Source organism: Neophocaena asiaeorientalis, unplaced genomic scaffold (genome assembly GCF_003031525.2).
Source record: "Neophocaena asiaeorientalis asiaeorientalis breed wild unplaced genomic scaffold, Neophocaena_asiaeorientalis_V1.1 scaffold268, whole genome shotgun sequence".
In the NCBI taxonomy this organism is placed as follows: domain Eukaryota; kingdom Metazoa; phylum Chordata; class Mammalia; order Artiodactyla; family Phocoenidae; genus Neophocaena; species Neophocaena asiaeorientalis.
The window spans coordinates 5,153,904-5,169,376 of NW_020173979.1; the positions used below are offsets into that span (position 1 = coordinate 5,153,904).

Below are 15,473 nucleotides of genomic sequence, written 5' to 3' on the forward strand. Positions count from 1 at the left end.
CATCCTGTGTAGACGTGGGACGTACGTTCCCCGCTGCAAACTGAGGCTAACTGAGGAAACCACCCTGCCACTTTCACCTTCCCCTGTCCCTGAGCTGCAGTGCACAAAGCTATTTCAGTGACAGCAAGAGGGAAATTTGGCAAGGAGTCTTGGCTGGCACTATTAAATCCTGGAATGTCATTCAAGATGTTCTTGTTCTGTTTCTAGTGTAACGTTTAAACCCACAAAATGAGACCGGAATACATAACGTGAAGTTAGAATTAAGATAAATACACCTGTCATACTTAAGCCACGTTTCAATAAGATATGGTACCATTGGCTAAAAGCCACAGATTTTTCAGTATGTATCCACACGATCAACTCTCAGTTGACCCCAACAACCGAAAAGAACAGCACAGAGGATAATCCAGTAAAGCAAAATCATTGGGGATCTCATATAATTTTATCTTGTAGGAGCGCTTCCATCTTAATTTGCTTTGCTTCCGCTAATTTTCAGATTAATTTATGTTCCTGGGTGGCACAGTGAAATGGAAATAATCCTATTCCCAGAATTAAGACACCCAGGCAACAGAACAGTCTATTCCAAGGCCTGTTTGTCCATTCCCGAGTGCAGGTATGAACACCTACTCTACCTGTTTTATAAAGTCCGTGCACATGCCAACATTAAATGGGCAGAGCCACCCAGAGGTGATCAGGATCATTTGTCAAAGTCAGCCTGTAATGATGAAGAGATGTCTGGGATAACACACACAAAATGGATAATCCAACATTTGGATAATTAAGTGTATGCTGTCATACACTTCTGTTGAGGTGGCGGCCTTGGGATAAACCCTCAACTGAGTTAGATGAAATAGTGGTCTGAAAAGGTTGACATTTCTAGAGATAAAACCAAACAAGGCTATAATGATTCTATACCAAAGCACAACACAACATTGCTTGGGCCACCAACCTGAAACTGGGAAGGAAGTCTCTTCTGAAAATTGAACGTTTAAAATTGTTATGGGGGAAGTGGATTCAGTAAACACATTCCTGCTAAACAAAAACGATCATCTCTGTGTTAAATTTCAAAAAGTATACATATACCAAGACTCTATATTCACCTACTCATGTGAAAATTGCTTCTTTGTAAAGTATTACGTAACATCTACCGTGATATCCTACAGAAATGCTGTACTTGAAGTTATCTGGTTTTACAGAGCGATATTAATTTAGCAAAGGTTACTTTTATAAAACTGAAAGGTGAAAGACTGATACATCACCTTAAGTTGCAGGAGTTTATGTAGCTGCTTTCTCTGTAGTTAAAAGAATGTGTACTCGCTATACTTGGAACTTAATACCAGCTCATCTATAGAGCACCTTCTTAAAGACTACGTACTAATGTAAGGTTTTGTAAATTTCTAAACTGTTTTAAATGGGATATTATCTTTTGCAATAAACTTACATATTTTTCCTAGGTTTTAAGACTCCATTACTAGCTTGGGTTGGTTTGGGTTATAAAATTTAAACCTAAGAAGGATGTCCAATGGTCCTAATGGCAGGGAGAGTTTTCATTATAATCGCTTCTATATGGTTCCCAGGGAAACAAATAAAAAAAGAGCAGCTTCAGAACTTAGCATGGCAATGATCTCCTCAGGGCCCACATGTCCTGGGAGCCAGAGAGGCACTGTGAATCAATGATGCAATTCCCAGCTTCATTCAGACGGATACATATTCATGATTTTTATCATTATTATACTCATATGCCTGAAATGTAACTTATTCAATATTTTTCTTTAATTATTTTTCCCATAATTCTCTTCCTAGAAAGAGGAATAATTTCTTTAATTATTTTCCCCATAATCCTCTTCCTTTACATCTATCACCACCATGAGAGAAACCAGTATGGTGTTCCAAAAATAAAAGATGAAACCAAAATAATTTTTTAAAATTCTTGCTGGAGCCTGTTGAGTGTTAACGGTGCTGAGCCTGAGACCAGCTCTCTTTGTTAAAATGGGAGATCAGCAAATATTCAACACGTGCTAAAGCCACTTTAACACCAAATGCATCTTCTACTTGACTAATCAGGATGCTCGAGAGAGAACTGAAAAGAAAACAACATTACCATCACGGGATTTAATTTTTTCCCTGTGCTGTCCATTAGCCATCTAAAACCAGTTTGTTTACCAGTTTAGGTGGGAAAAACCTGGACACAGAATCAGAAGTCTTGGGTTTAATATTATTCTACTACCCTCTTTTTTGCAGGATGACCTTGGGAAAGTTAGCCTCTGTGAGCTGCTGATTCCTTTTCTTGTAATGCTGAACATCACCCTTCCCTGACAAGGGTGCCTGACAATTAAGTGGGAGAGAACCTTGAGCATTACGGAGGGTACACAACAGGTGCTCAATAAATGTGTATTTATTCATTTGTTTATTGAAGTAAATTGCGGGAGAAGAGGGAAGATGCCTTTATGGGACTGCAATGGGTTTTCAGAAACAGGCTTGAGGTTTTCTCAGGGCAAAAAGTGGTGTTAATAAGGAATGAACTCTTCCTGGCCTTATTAAGACTAGAAACCATGACAATGATCGATAAGTAACAAAGGTCTCAGTGAGCAAGAATACGCAGGCATGTCTAGCACAGAAGAGCACTCTGGGGAATGAAGGATTCTTGCCGCGTGGAATCAAATACCCTAGAGGTAAAAGACACTGCAAGGGCTGGGCCCCTGCCATTTGAAGCGTGAGGCAACTAAAAGAGGCTAGATAGATGATGCATCCAAGGGCTCGTGGAAATCATGTGGGAAGCCAGTGCTGGGAGCAATGTGGTGGGCGGGTGCAACGTGTGAAGGTCTACCAGACACCAGCACCCAGGGTGGTTCCAGGAACCACTGGCACTAGACTTGAGACGCATTCTGACCTCCAGGTACAGTTTCTTTCTTAGCCAATCAGAGGCCTCAATATAGCCTTCACTTGAAAAGGCTCTCATTTTAAGCAGCTCAAGGCAACTTGCTGGATGCTAAAAACGTATTTCTCTTTTTAAGTTCCAAGAAACATAGATGCTTTGTGATCATTATGCCCATCAAGCATAGCCTGCAATAAAAAGAACTAAAAGACAAATCCACACCCAACACTCTTTGCATTTGGTGAAAACCATGTTTGACCGGCTTAAGGCTCATAACCCCTTTGGGGTACTTTCATCCCAACTCCATCCCCATTTTCTTTCCACCAGTTTACAGCCTGAATTCCTACTGCTCATGTCTATCACCCCTAGTCCTGAGGTTTCCCAAATATATGATTTCTTCCTGCATCCTCCAGGATCCTCAGCCCGGGAAGAACCACCTAGAGTCTGGTTTTCTCACTGCCAGGCTAAGCTGGCTTCCCAGGTAAGTGTGCCTCTCCACTACTGGCCTCCCGTTGCAAACCCCCTTCTTCTCTCAGCTGGCCTCCACAGAAGCATCCCACCTGGTCTCCCCATGTGCACGCCCTTCCCTTTCACCACGTAGCAGCAAAACCAGTCATTGCTGAATTTAGACCTGACCCATGTCACACTCTGGCTGTCACAATCTGGCGTCCTGATAAACTTAGGAAGTCAGACTAGGTCTGTCACTATGGCTCAGGAGGTCCCACCTGGCTCTCCTGTGGAAGTTCCCATCATAGGCCCTTTCATTGTCTGCTCTACAGTCACAGTGAGTCACCTTGGGTTCCTCAGAACCACCATGCAAACACTCCCTTAACACTCTGTACACACTTTTCCTTCTGCCTGGAAGAGTCCCCACCACACCACCCGCCCTGCCCAGTTTCCAGCTCTGCTGGGGTTTCCCAAGTAAGGCTTTCCAAGACTACAACCACCGCTGCCCCAGATCATCCCAAATATCCCTCTTATACACTCACCTGGCACCAGGGACCCCTCCATCAAAGTCCTTGGCACAGCTGTCCTTGTACATATATTTATGTAACTCTTTGATGAATGTATTTCTCTCTTATTAGCCTATTATCTTCCTAAGGTAAGAATTCTGCTTATTTTTGCTCACCTTTGAATCTCCAGCACTTAGCACAATGAGATTCAAATATTTTTTGCAGGGATAAATTAAAGAATGAATTGGATTCAGTGGAGAGACAGGAAGAAATGATTCCCCGTTTTTTCCCTTATCTATGTACAGACTCTATCTGTGCTGCCAGGAGCATCTAGCCTTCCACAGATTGGGGCCTTCAGCAGCTAATGTGGCCAGTTCTTCTAATTCCACTGTGGTCCACATGGCATTCAGGACTCAGGAACATCAAGCCACTACCATCTTCCCCCATCATTTATCTTGAATATTGACAGCCCAGCTTAACCTTGTTTCGGAACAAATTGTTTAACCTTGTTTCGGAACTTAATTAAATCCCCATGCATTTTGCACATTTTACCAAGATACTGCCTTACCGTATGAAAGAGAAAATTAGTTTTGAAATTAAAGCAGACTGTTAACTATTTTTGCTGTAATGTTTCCATTAAAATGCCAGAACTTATTACATGTGACCTAGTCCATTTCAGACAAAATGCAGTTTAAAGGAGACAGGGTCTGTCTCACTAAAGAAGCATTTGGGGCAGAGCATTTTGTCTTGGCTTAAACCACAATTAAAATGAAAAGACAATAAGCATCACACCAAAGGATTATTTACTTCAAAGCAAATAAAAGCTTTATTTATTTACCTTTTTAAAAAAATTTTGGGGACTTCCCTGGTGGCGCAGTGGTTGAGAGTCCGCCTGCTGATGCAGGGGACACGGGTTCGTGCCCCGGTCTGGGAAGATTCCACATGCCGTGGAGCGGCTGGGCCCATGAGCCATAGGCCAACTTACTTGTTCCGTAGCATGTGGGATCTTCCCAGATCAGGGCTCAAACCCGTGTCTGCTGCATTGGCAGGCAGATTCCTAACCACTGCGCCATCAGGGAAGCCCCAAATAAAAGCTTTATTATCATGAACGGCTTTCACGAATTCTCAGAGTCCATAACTAACTATGGTATATTAAATTTCACTCTAATGAAACCCATAATTTTTTCTCCTGGCAAAACCTCAACATATATTTCTTAAATCTTCAGTCACACACAGTGACCTCTCATCCATGCTTGGGCTTGGTTCCCCAGGTAGCACATGCAATGTTGTGATACCCTGGTTATGCTGATAGAAAAGCCTTCTTCCTCCTGAGCCAAACGGGCTGAGTCATTTTAACTGATGAAATCAAGAGTGGTTCACATAGCTCTTGCCCCGAGCACACCAAGCCCCACTGAACCTAATCCCACGTGCAGAGCTCCCATATGCATGATGGACAAGAGAAGTCATGTGTTTTTGTCATTGCTTTTCGTTTGCTTGTGTGTTTCAAGGTAAAAACAATATGCTTTCTGCAATTAGGGATCAAAGAGAGCAAAATAAAAGCCATGCAGAGCATCAGCATTTGCAAACTCAGACCCCGGACCTGATCTTAATTCCTGGAACTGACCCCTCACTCTTCCCCACTACTACACGACGACGAGCTCCAAGGAAGCTTCTCACATGAACCTCAGCCCATAACCACTTTTTTTCCCTAATAAACAGTTATAGATTCCCTTCTCTGTACCAGCTTACTACAGTCTAGCGAAGGGTGGGGGAGAGGGATTCTGACAATGAGCACATGTCCTTTGCTGATTCACCTACCTGGATATCATGCCCCTCCTCCTTTTGACCCTCTTAATGCTGTCCTTGTTATTCTCTTATGATGATTATCTGTCTTGAATTATAGCTGTTTCTAGTTTTCTCCCTGTTTCCCAACTCTATGTAACATGTCATGGGAGTACTGGGAGTCATGGGGAACTTCTTTCCTCCCCTTGTAAAGTCTTAAGTCCAGGAAGTCTTTGTTTAATTAAAGACTTCAACATTATGAGCCCTTGTCTGTTCCGTGTGGACCACTGCACTGGCCTTCAAAGTCTACTTTCCTTACAGTTTTCCAGCTCCCTTGGATCTAGCTTCCTCGCAGCTACCTGGGGATCGCTCTAAGATGTATATCTGGCCATGCCACTCCAAGTTTTTCTAACTGTGCCCACCACCATCCAGGGCATAAAATTTCTCCCATAGCAACGAGGTTCCTTGCAATCCAACTCCAACCTAGGACATGCAGCCTAACTTCCTACCACTCCACTTTCCCCTGTACCATCTCCCTGCCACCTCCTAAAACGTCAGAGGACATTACGTATCAGTGGCTTAGCACACGCTGTTCCCCCTACCTGGGACACTGTTCCATTACCTATTTACCATGGGAAATAATTTTTGTTTGGGGGAATAAATGAATAGTAGCCATATTACTACTAATCATGATAATAAAGGCTCCGATTTCTTGAAGTTACAATGGGCTATTATCAAATGTTTTGCTTCCATTATCTTATATTTTCCTCAAAAAATTACCATAAGGTAGCTAATGATGACCCCTATTTCCCAGAAGAATAATCAAGGCTTGGAGGGAGATAAGTAATTTGTCCAAGTCCACAAGTATGAGATGGTGAAGGCTGGAGTTCTTGCAAGGTCTGCCAAACATGAGAGCTTGGGCTCTTCACTCCTATGCCAGACAGCAAGTGGCAATTTAAATGTCAACTCTTCTCTGCAACTTTTTCTGATCATTCCCCGCTCCTGCCATGGGATTAGTCACTCCATCGTCCTCCAAGTACTCATGGTGCTTTGACCAGACTGCTGCTTATATTATCCTGGCATTTCTTTTGTCAACCCCTCACACTCACCTCCACCAGGAAGAAAAGTCCTGGGGGATAGGAAATGTCATCTGTATCCCTGGGGCCCTTGAAGTGTTGATCACGTTTCCTGAGATGCTGTAAATGCTTCACATGCTTGTTGAACGAATTGGGAGAAAATATGGAGATGGACACATTAAGAGGAAAAACAATCCAGGGTGGAAAGACAGACCAGAACAAGACCAGGAGTCCGACTTCAGCCCCCGATTTCCTGCACAGTTTTGAAAAAGTACCTTCACCTCCACCCCCCACCTCTGTCTTCAGAATGAAACCATCTGGCTTCACAGGCTAGTTAGAAGAAAAGTGGAATTATATACATGAAGATGCTTCAGTAAGTTTGACTATCTCGTTAATTCCTATTTTTAAAGAAATAGTGTTTGAGGGTTTTTTTTTTTCCTGATTTTAAAAGGAAAGCCGAATCATTTTAGAAAGAGTAAAACTACAGAAATGTACAAATCATGTGTCCTTTAAGCAGACAATACCAACATTATTTTAGCTTCTGAACAAGGTCCCTGGGTCTGACCTCTAAGAGATCCAGAGCCTCTGGCGAGGGGCCACATTTCTTCCCCTTTTTGACCTTCAGGGCCCCATGATGGCTTTCTTATTGTTGTTGTTATATTTCTATAATCCATCTCCATATTTAAGTCCTAGAATATCCTCACGTTATTAAAAAATTATCATAAATATTTAATGGCGACATAAATGCATCACTTATGAATGTAGCATGAATCTAGAAAAGTGGGTTCTGATTTTGAAGGATCATTTGACAGAACTGAATCCCTTGAGTCACTGAGAAGGCCAGTGCCCTGGCACGGATGACAGGGACGGAGACCTGCAGGGAAGCCTGTTTCATTCGCCGTTTTTCTAACAGGGTTTTTTCTCTGTGGGCAGCTCCATTCCCTCCGCATTCCCAGGGAAGGAGCCTCTGGATGGGATTTCTCCTTCCTGTCTGGGATTCAAGCCTTTGTGGCAGACATCTGGTGGTTGGTTTCATCTCGGGGGGCGGGGGTGGGGGGCTTTATTTACAGCCCAGCTGTAGCAACAGCTTAATAATAATGCACAAACCCAGGTGCTATCCCAAGTCACGCCATAAAATAACTTGTAATCTGACTCATAACACTTGTGTCAAAGTAGGGAGAAGACTGTAGCGCTGAAGGGGGAAAATAATGGCTCTTATTTACCGAGGGTCTGCTCTGTGTTAAACTCCGTGCTGCGAGCCTTACACATGGGTTTTTACCCAGTCCTCACTGACAAGTAATAATCATTACTAGCCCCATTTTACAGACATGGAAACTGAGGAGCAGAACTGTGAAGTAAAGAGACTTCCTAGCTGTGGAATAAGGTCACCTCACCCCTTGAGAAAAAGAGGACCAGTTCCCAGCCAGTAAAATCCTTTCAAACTCCATAACTTGTGCCCCAACCCCCATAGCCCTTAGAAAGAAATGCTGGGAGTGAGGGTTCTCATCAATGCCTAAATGGGAGACAGACGCCAAGAGGGAGGGGATATGGGGACATATGTATATGTATAGCTGATTCACTTTGTTATACAGCAGAAACTAACACACCATTGTAAAGCAATTATACTCCAATAAAGATGTTAAAACTAAATAAATAGAGTTTCCGAAGTTCACCAAGGACAAGAAAAGACTGGCATCTCTTCTAGCACCAGGAAACAGGACAGAAGATACAATGGAGTCTAACCTTTAAGACACACTGAAGTTACTTGTTCAAAGTCAGATCTGTCCAGCTCCACTAACAGAAGCCAAAAGGCACTGAGCTATTTGGAGGCAATTTCATTAGGATATGACGCACTGGTCATGCATCTCCTAGTACTAACTGTATGATACCCAAACTCCGTCTCTGCCTCTCCCTCTCTGGGTGCTAACAACAGCAGCCCCTGGGTGGCCAGTGGAGGCCCCAGCTTCTCTGGAGTCTGAGCTCACCTCCTCTGAAGAACCACAAGGCACACGTTACTGAGCCACGTGTGAAACTGTCACAGCAGCAGCATGTTTATTATCTAGGAGCGCTCTCTTTCCTTGTGGCAGAGGTCTGCTCGATTAGGTGGACTAGGGAGAACGCAGTGGCTATTTTAAAAAATTTAGGAACTTCATAATTCCCATCTCTGTGACTCATCATGGAACAAAAGGAAGGTCTGGAGATGAAGCTGGCTTTTTTATGCTCCAGCTCTCAAACTTTGCTTTCTCTAAAAGAACGCTACCACACAGGGCTAGTAAAGTATTCAGGAATTTTATATTTAAAAAGAAAGATCCTTAAGGGAAAGCCTAGCATGAAATAAATCTTTTCTCATCTTATTTTTAAAATCAGAATCTTTTAAAGCTAAACAGTGATTTGTGCTTTCAATTAGTTCTGTTCTTTCCACTCACTCCTGTAGCTTGGATAAGCGCCTGCTACATGCCATGCCCTGGGCCGATGGACAGCTTCCCCACTCACTGGCTATAAGCACCACCCACATGACCATATCAAGCAGCAACGAAGCTACCCCAAGCTCATTATGCCATCTTTCGGTTACCAACTGGAATTTCAGGTCTCTTGTATAATGTTTATTTTCTCTCTTAACCTGATCCCCCTCTAATACACAACATACACACATATTTACTCTTCTCTCTCTCTCTCTCAGGAATTTTCTCTAATTAATTTCATCTCAGGAAAACAATTTCCCAGATATGTATAGTGAAATGCTTAAGATGTCAGCTTCAAACTCTGTAGATTTGGGTATGGACTCTAGCTTTCTCCTTCCCAGGTGTGTGATGCTGGACAAGGAACTTAAGCCCTTCTGACTACTGTTTCCTCTTTGAGAGGGGATCATAATATTTGTCAACCTCACAGATTAAAGGTGATCATATCCCCAAAGTACCATCTCCGCCACACAACGAACACTCTGGAAATGTTAACTGACATTATTATTGACATATGCATCCTCTGAAGGGTATGAATACATTCTCCCCCCATTCCTTTCCATTTGGTCTGGGTATTCAATAACACTTCTTTTCCTCCCTTATTCTCCTAGCTTAATCATATCACAAGGGTAATAACAGTAACACTTGTATAAGGGTAATGCAAGTACCACTTAACATGTTAAGGAAAAGAATGATGGGTTGTATGTAAATAAAACAGACAGCAGAAATCTTTCATTCCTTCAGCAGGTATTCACTGAGATCATCCTGCATGCCAGGGAACCACTGTGCCCTTAGAAACGCAGGAGTGATGAAGACAGGCATTGTTCTGCAGTTGCTAGGAAGGATGTTCTCATGACAGTATGATGAGTACACAAGGTTGAAGAGAGCAGAGGGATCCCAACTTGGTGGAGTGGAATGTGCGTCAAGACATGAAGGAGGAAGCGGAGTCTGTAAGGTGGAAGGTCTTGGAAGGAAAGTTAGGAGGGGTATGTTCTAGACAGAGGGAATGGTGTGCAGGGGGACGCAGAGGGGAAAAAGAGCATTCTGGGACCAAGAGAGCCGTTCCCTTGAGTTGGCACAAGTGTGGGAGGTAAGGGGCATTGGGAGAAGATGCAGGCCTAGACTGGGTGCCCTGAAAGCCACGGTGAGCAGCTGGGCCTTCATCCTTGGCCACTGTGTGGCCACTGATGCTTTATCTCCAAGAAAGTGCTACTTTAAAAGACCGTGTTGGCCACAGTGTGAAGAATTAGAAAGGGACGAGAGCGGAGGCAGTGGGTCTTATCAGAAGACGTAGCAGGGCACCAGTGAGAGGTGGTCATGGCCAGACACAGGCTAGTGGCATCGATGGTAATGAGAAGCGCCTGGATAGAGGCCTTTAGACCTAGAACAAACAGAAGCCGGAGATGAGCTAGATGTGGAAGGAGGAGACTACCTCTCCTTCCAGAGCCCTTTAGAATCTCCATGTCTCCACTCTAGCTGTGTCGCATTCTGTAAAACCTGCTATTTCATAAGCACCAGCATTCAAGGAGAGAGTTCTTCAGATTTTAAGGGTTGTTATGGTTCAGTTACCAGAACTGAGGAGCTTGATCCTAAAGATACCACTGCCATCATAAAACCACCAAACTTCTACGCCATCTTAAGGTTTCTGAAAGTTACTATACAGGTCACCCCATTAGATTCCACAGTCTAGGCAGGGCGATAGCTGGGTTTAAGGTGCTCATTATTATCTTGAAAATACTTGATGCCTAAATAGTAATTTCAGGTAGTAATAGTGCAGGAGTGCACGATATGCTACTTACAAACAGGGACTCTAGCAACGGCACTGCTTGGGCTCAAATGCCAGCTCTTCCACGAACAAGCTGTGTGATTATAGGCAAGTTACATAACCTTCCTGTGCTTGTTATCTCATATGTAAAACACGAGTACCTGATGCAGGTTAAGTGATGTCAAACACACATCGTACTTAGCCTTCTGCCTGAGAGCAGGATATCTGCTCAATAAGTGATAGCTTTAGTATAAACACTGTTTTCTGAATAAGGTGTTGAGTCACGCAGTGAAGGTCAGGCGTCAACCGACCACTTCTGGCTGGGAACACCCCACCTTCTCGTGTCCTAGACTGTCCTCACACGTGCTCTCCGTGGGATGGGGTTGGATGTGGGTGGAGTTGGCACTGTGTCGCGGTGGCCCCTGCAGAGGCCTCCTGAGTCTTTGGGCTCACTGTGACAGAGAGTGGTCATTCAGGTGGGCTATCTGTCATTTGGGAAGTGAAGTCAGAGCTTTGAAACCCTGGCTCTCTGATGACTCAGGCATTTTCTGGAGTCTTCAGTGCTATTATGAGGTGAAGCAATGGAGGGTGGGGTGATTCCCACGTGTTTCTTTCCTTTTCGAATAAATGGCTCTGAAATTCTGGAGCTGGCCTCGTGCCAACTGCATTTACTTTTACTTAATCACTCAACAGACTCCTCTGTGAAAACTGGGGTAATTAGGCCCAAAATGTATCACCCAGAGGCTTATTCGAACTACCTGAAATAAAAGCTAGATCCCAATTTCAGCAAAATTACCAGTTTGTTTCCCTTCCAAGAACTTCTGGCAGTGCTTAGGTTCCCTGATTCTGCCTGTGGGACTGTCCATCCCCAGCACCAGGGAGGCCAGAGGCAGGGGATGGCCTTCTCTAGAGCAGACAGCAGCAGGACTCATTGGCCAGGGAGGGGTTCCCTGACAAACCCCCTCACCTGTGCAAACAAGCTTGGACGTTTCCCCCCCACACTCTGAGACCTGTGGGACAGCACAAAGTACACATGGTCTGATATCAGACGTCCCTGGGTTCACAGCCCATCTTACTACTAGCCGTGTGACTTCGGCCAGGATGCTTCCATCCTTTGAAGCTCAGTCAGTCTATTCTCCTGAACAACGGAAGAGGATGACACTTACCTGTGAGGACTCAGATGAGCTCCATCACACAACAGGGATTTTCAATCAAACTTACTTTTTTATTTTTTAACAATCTCTGAAGAGTACAACCAGTGCAATAAAAAACCACTGTGTTGCAGTTTAATTGGTAGCATATTCTCTTTGTAATGTGAACATAAAATCATGGTGCATCTTACACTTGATAAAATATGACTGTAGCACATAGAAACCATTCCCTGGTAAAAATGCAATCTCTCAGATTACTGGCTTTTTCCATTATGTGTCTGCTCGGACACCACTACCTCCTTAAAGGAACCAAGAATATGTGAAAGGGAATATTGGTTTTACAAGAGTGTTTGGATTGGGCAAAAAAAAAACACCAATAACTTCAGTCAATACATAATATTTGCAAGAATCTTGCATACATCACTGTTTTCCAATCTCATCCTTATGACAGACATCACTAATCAATTCAGCACTTCTTTCTACCAAGCCAAGATGTAGCTCCGGAATCTTTCTCAACACAGTGCAACAGGCAGCCATTGAGAAGCCACCAGAGTTGGCACATAAAGTGAAATCTATTTTCTGTCCCTGACTCAGGACCTTGGGAGGCAGGGAAAGAGAATGGGCATTGGCCAAATTAGAAAACTTCCATACATGACAAAGATCTCAAAAATGATACAGTTCATTACACAGAAGAAACCAAGGTCTAGAGTGTGGAAACTTTCGCCAGCTCTCCCTTATCCAAAATGTCCTTTACCAAACCATGCTGCCTTTCTCATCATCATAGTCAAAAATCCTTGGTCGTTTAAGTAAACAAACATTTATCTGATACATTAGACTCTGGCTAAGAAAGGAAGAGAGGGCAGCAGCCATGTAAAAAGTTTTTTGCTTTCTGTTTTTGTAAACTTTCCTTCTGCTCATTCGTCACCACCGACACTTCATTGTTCAGGCAAATGATCTACAGAAAAGATCAGGAAGGGCCGTTTCCAGCAAATGATAATCACAATGTGCTGTGCGCAAGAATCAATCCATCCTACCCCTACGGTACCTGTAATTTTAATACCTTTTATCACAACATTTCTACTCCTACAAATAAGAAAAAAAGTCACTATTTAATCCCACATAATGACACGAGAACAACCAGCCCTACACCCAATCGGGCCTTTTGGGATTTCAGAAGAACTAGACACGTCTGGTGTTTGCCATAAATATTGACTGTTTAATATTCCAGAGTAATGAAACTAACCAATAAAAATCGTATCTGGAAAGTTAAAAGTGATGGTTGGAATGGGGATCTCTCCTCCTTGCCAGATTGCAATTTGAAATGAAATTGGGGCCTTCAGCGCTAAGACAGGGACCCCTGACCTCTGAGTAATTACTTTCCAACGTCATTTTCTTTAATTTGGATGAGCTAGTTCTATTCTAAGAATTGCTGGAAAGGCCCATTTTATGAAAATGAAGCCAAATCTTAGGAAAGACCTGTTTATTTCTCCCTTCTAGTTCAGGCACATCCCTGCTCCTAGTGAGGTGTGCTTGCTACATACCTCTAGTACTCCCCACTCAGCACTCTTATCATTGTAATTACAGCAGCAAACCCAAGAGTCATTGATGACTGATCGTGTTATGGCCAGATCACAGAAGCTACGAATGGCCAGACTAGTGCATTTATGCCTTAATTTGGTAGACAGTGGGGAGCCACTGAACATTCTAGAGTAGGGGAGTTTCCTGGCAAAGATGAACAGGCCAGCTGTGAGCAGTGTGCACTGGAAGGGCAAGCAACCAGGACAGAGCATCAGATAAAAGTCTCAGCGTGAAAGAGGGCCAAACTATGCTCACCTGACTGTGTCGATAACACAAAGGGACAGAGAGACACACTGTACCAGAGAGAAAGGAAAATAATAATAACAGACACCAGTTATTTGGTGCTTTCTATGATCCAGGCACTGTTTTAAAGAATCACTGCTCTGAAGGAGAGACAGAGAGTTAAGAGCCTGCTATAGATGGAATGAGCCAAATGGATGGACGACCATCTTTAGGTCTGGCTCCAAAGAGAAGGAATAAAGATTAGGGAGGTCATAAAGTGTTTATCTAAGGTGCATTATGGGAACTGCAGATATGGAAGATTATAACTGAATAAGAAATGGTGATGCTTTTGAGGTGGAAGGACAGTAAGACAAACAACAGAGAATAATTTACATGGCTCTCTGCACCAGTAAGGCAGGAGTACCCAGCACTGCTGGTGCCCTCTAAGGATGTCACCACTCCTTTAAATGTACATAATATACAGTAAGGAACCATGCACTGACATAAGTAGGCAGAAGCAAATGGGTATAAAGAAGATTGTTACACTTGGCTTCTAGAGATCAAATCCTTGCCAAGCTACTGTCAGAATAAACACTCAGCATGTTAAGTTCTGTAACCGTGAAGCAGGACTATAGTTATTGACATCAACTTCCCCAAACCGGCTCATACCGTACCAGTTTAAAGCAGACATCCCAAACTGGCTTGCTGAGAGCTGAATCCAGCTGTTTGAGGATCATAAAATGTTTATAAATATTTTTTAGTTAGCTGCCAACACTTAAACGTCAGGAAATTTCACATAAAGTATGGGGATTTTTAGCTTCTCTCAAGAAGTTGGGAGTTCTAGCAGCTGTATGGCTAATCCCACATGGTGTCAGTCAATCAAAGCTGAGTACTACTTGTCTTCATTAAACTTTACAGTCCCTGCCTGGTACATTTCATTCTTTCTTTCACTCATTCAGTCACTCATTCTTTCATTCATTTGTTCAACAAGTATTTATCAAGTACTTACTATATGCCAGGCACTGCTGTAGCGTCCGGAGATACAAATGAACAAAACAAAAATCCTTTCATTCTGGAGCTCATATTCTTACAAGGAGAGCCAGCCAATAAACAAATAAATAAAGGAAAATATATCTATATCTATCTATATATCTATATAATCTATAAATATCTATATCTGTATCTATCTATATAGCTATATAAATTATATAGCTATATAGATAGATATAGATATATATCTCACTCATATGGTGATAAGTACTAAGAAACATGAAGGAGTAGGGTGTAGAAATTGAAAGAGGATAGAGGGGTGTGGGGTATTATAGACAGGGCAGTCAGGGCAGGGAAGCCTCTCTGATTAGATGGCACCTAAGCCAAGATCTGATTAACAGGAGGGCACAAGCCCTCAGACCTGAGGGAGAGATAAGCCAAGCAGAGATGGAAATCCACCAGTGGGTTTCAGCAAAGGAGTGACATGGTTGGACATGCCTTACTTACAAAAGGCTTCTCTCTGGTGAGAGAACCTTCCACCAGTCATAGATGAGGAAGTTGAGGCTCAGAGAGGCTCAACTCATCTGGTACACTCATCCTGGTAGACAAGTTCTAAATCTAA

At 43.1% G+C, this 15,473-nt stretch overlaps 1 protein-coding gene across 1 annotated transcript in view; it reads right to left on the reverse strand.

Annotated features, from left to right (window-relative positions):
• Positions 1–15,473, reverse strand: part of DOCK2 (dedicator of cytokinesis 2) — a 408,357-nt gene that overhangs the window by 213,325 nt on the left and 179,559 nt on the right. The gene's annotated exons all lie outside the window — the stretch shown is intronic.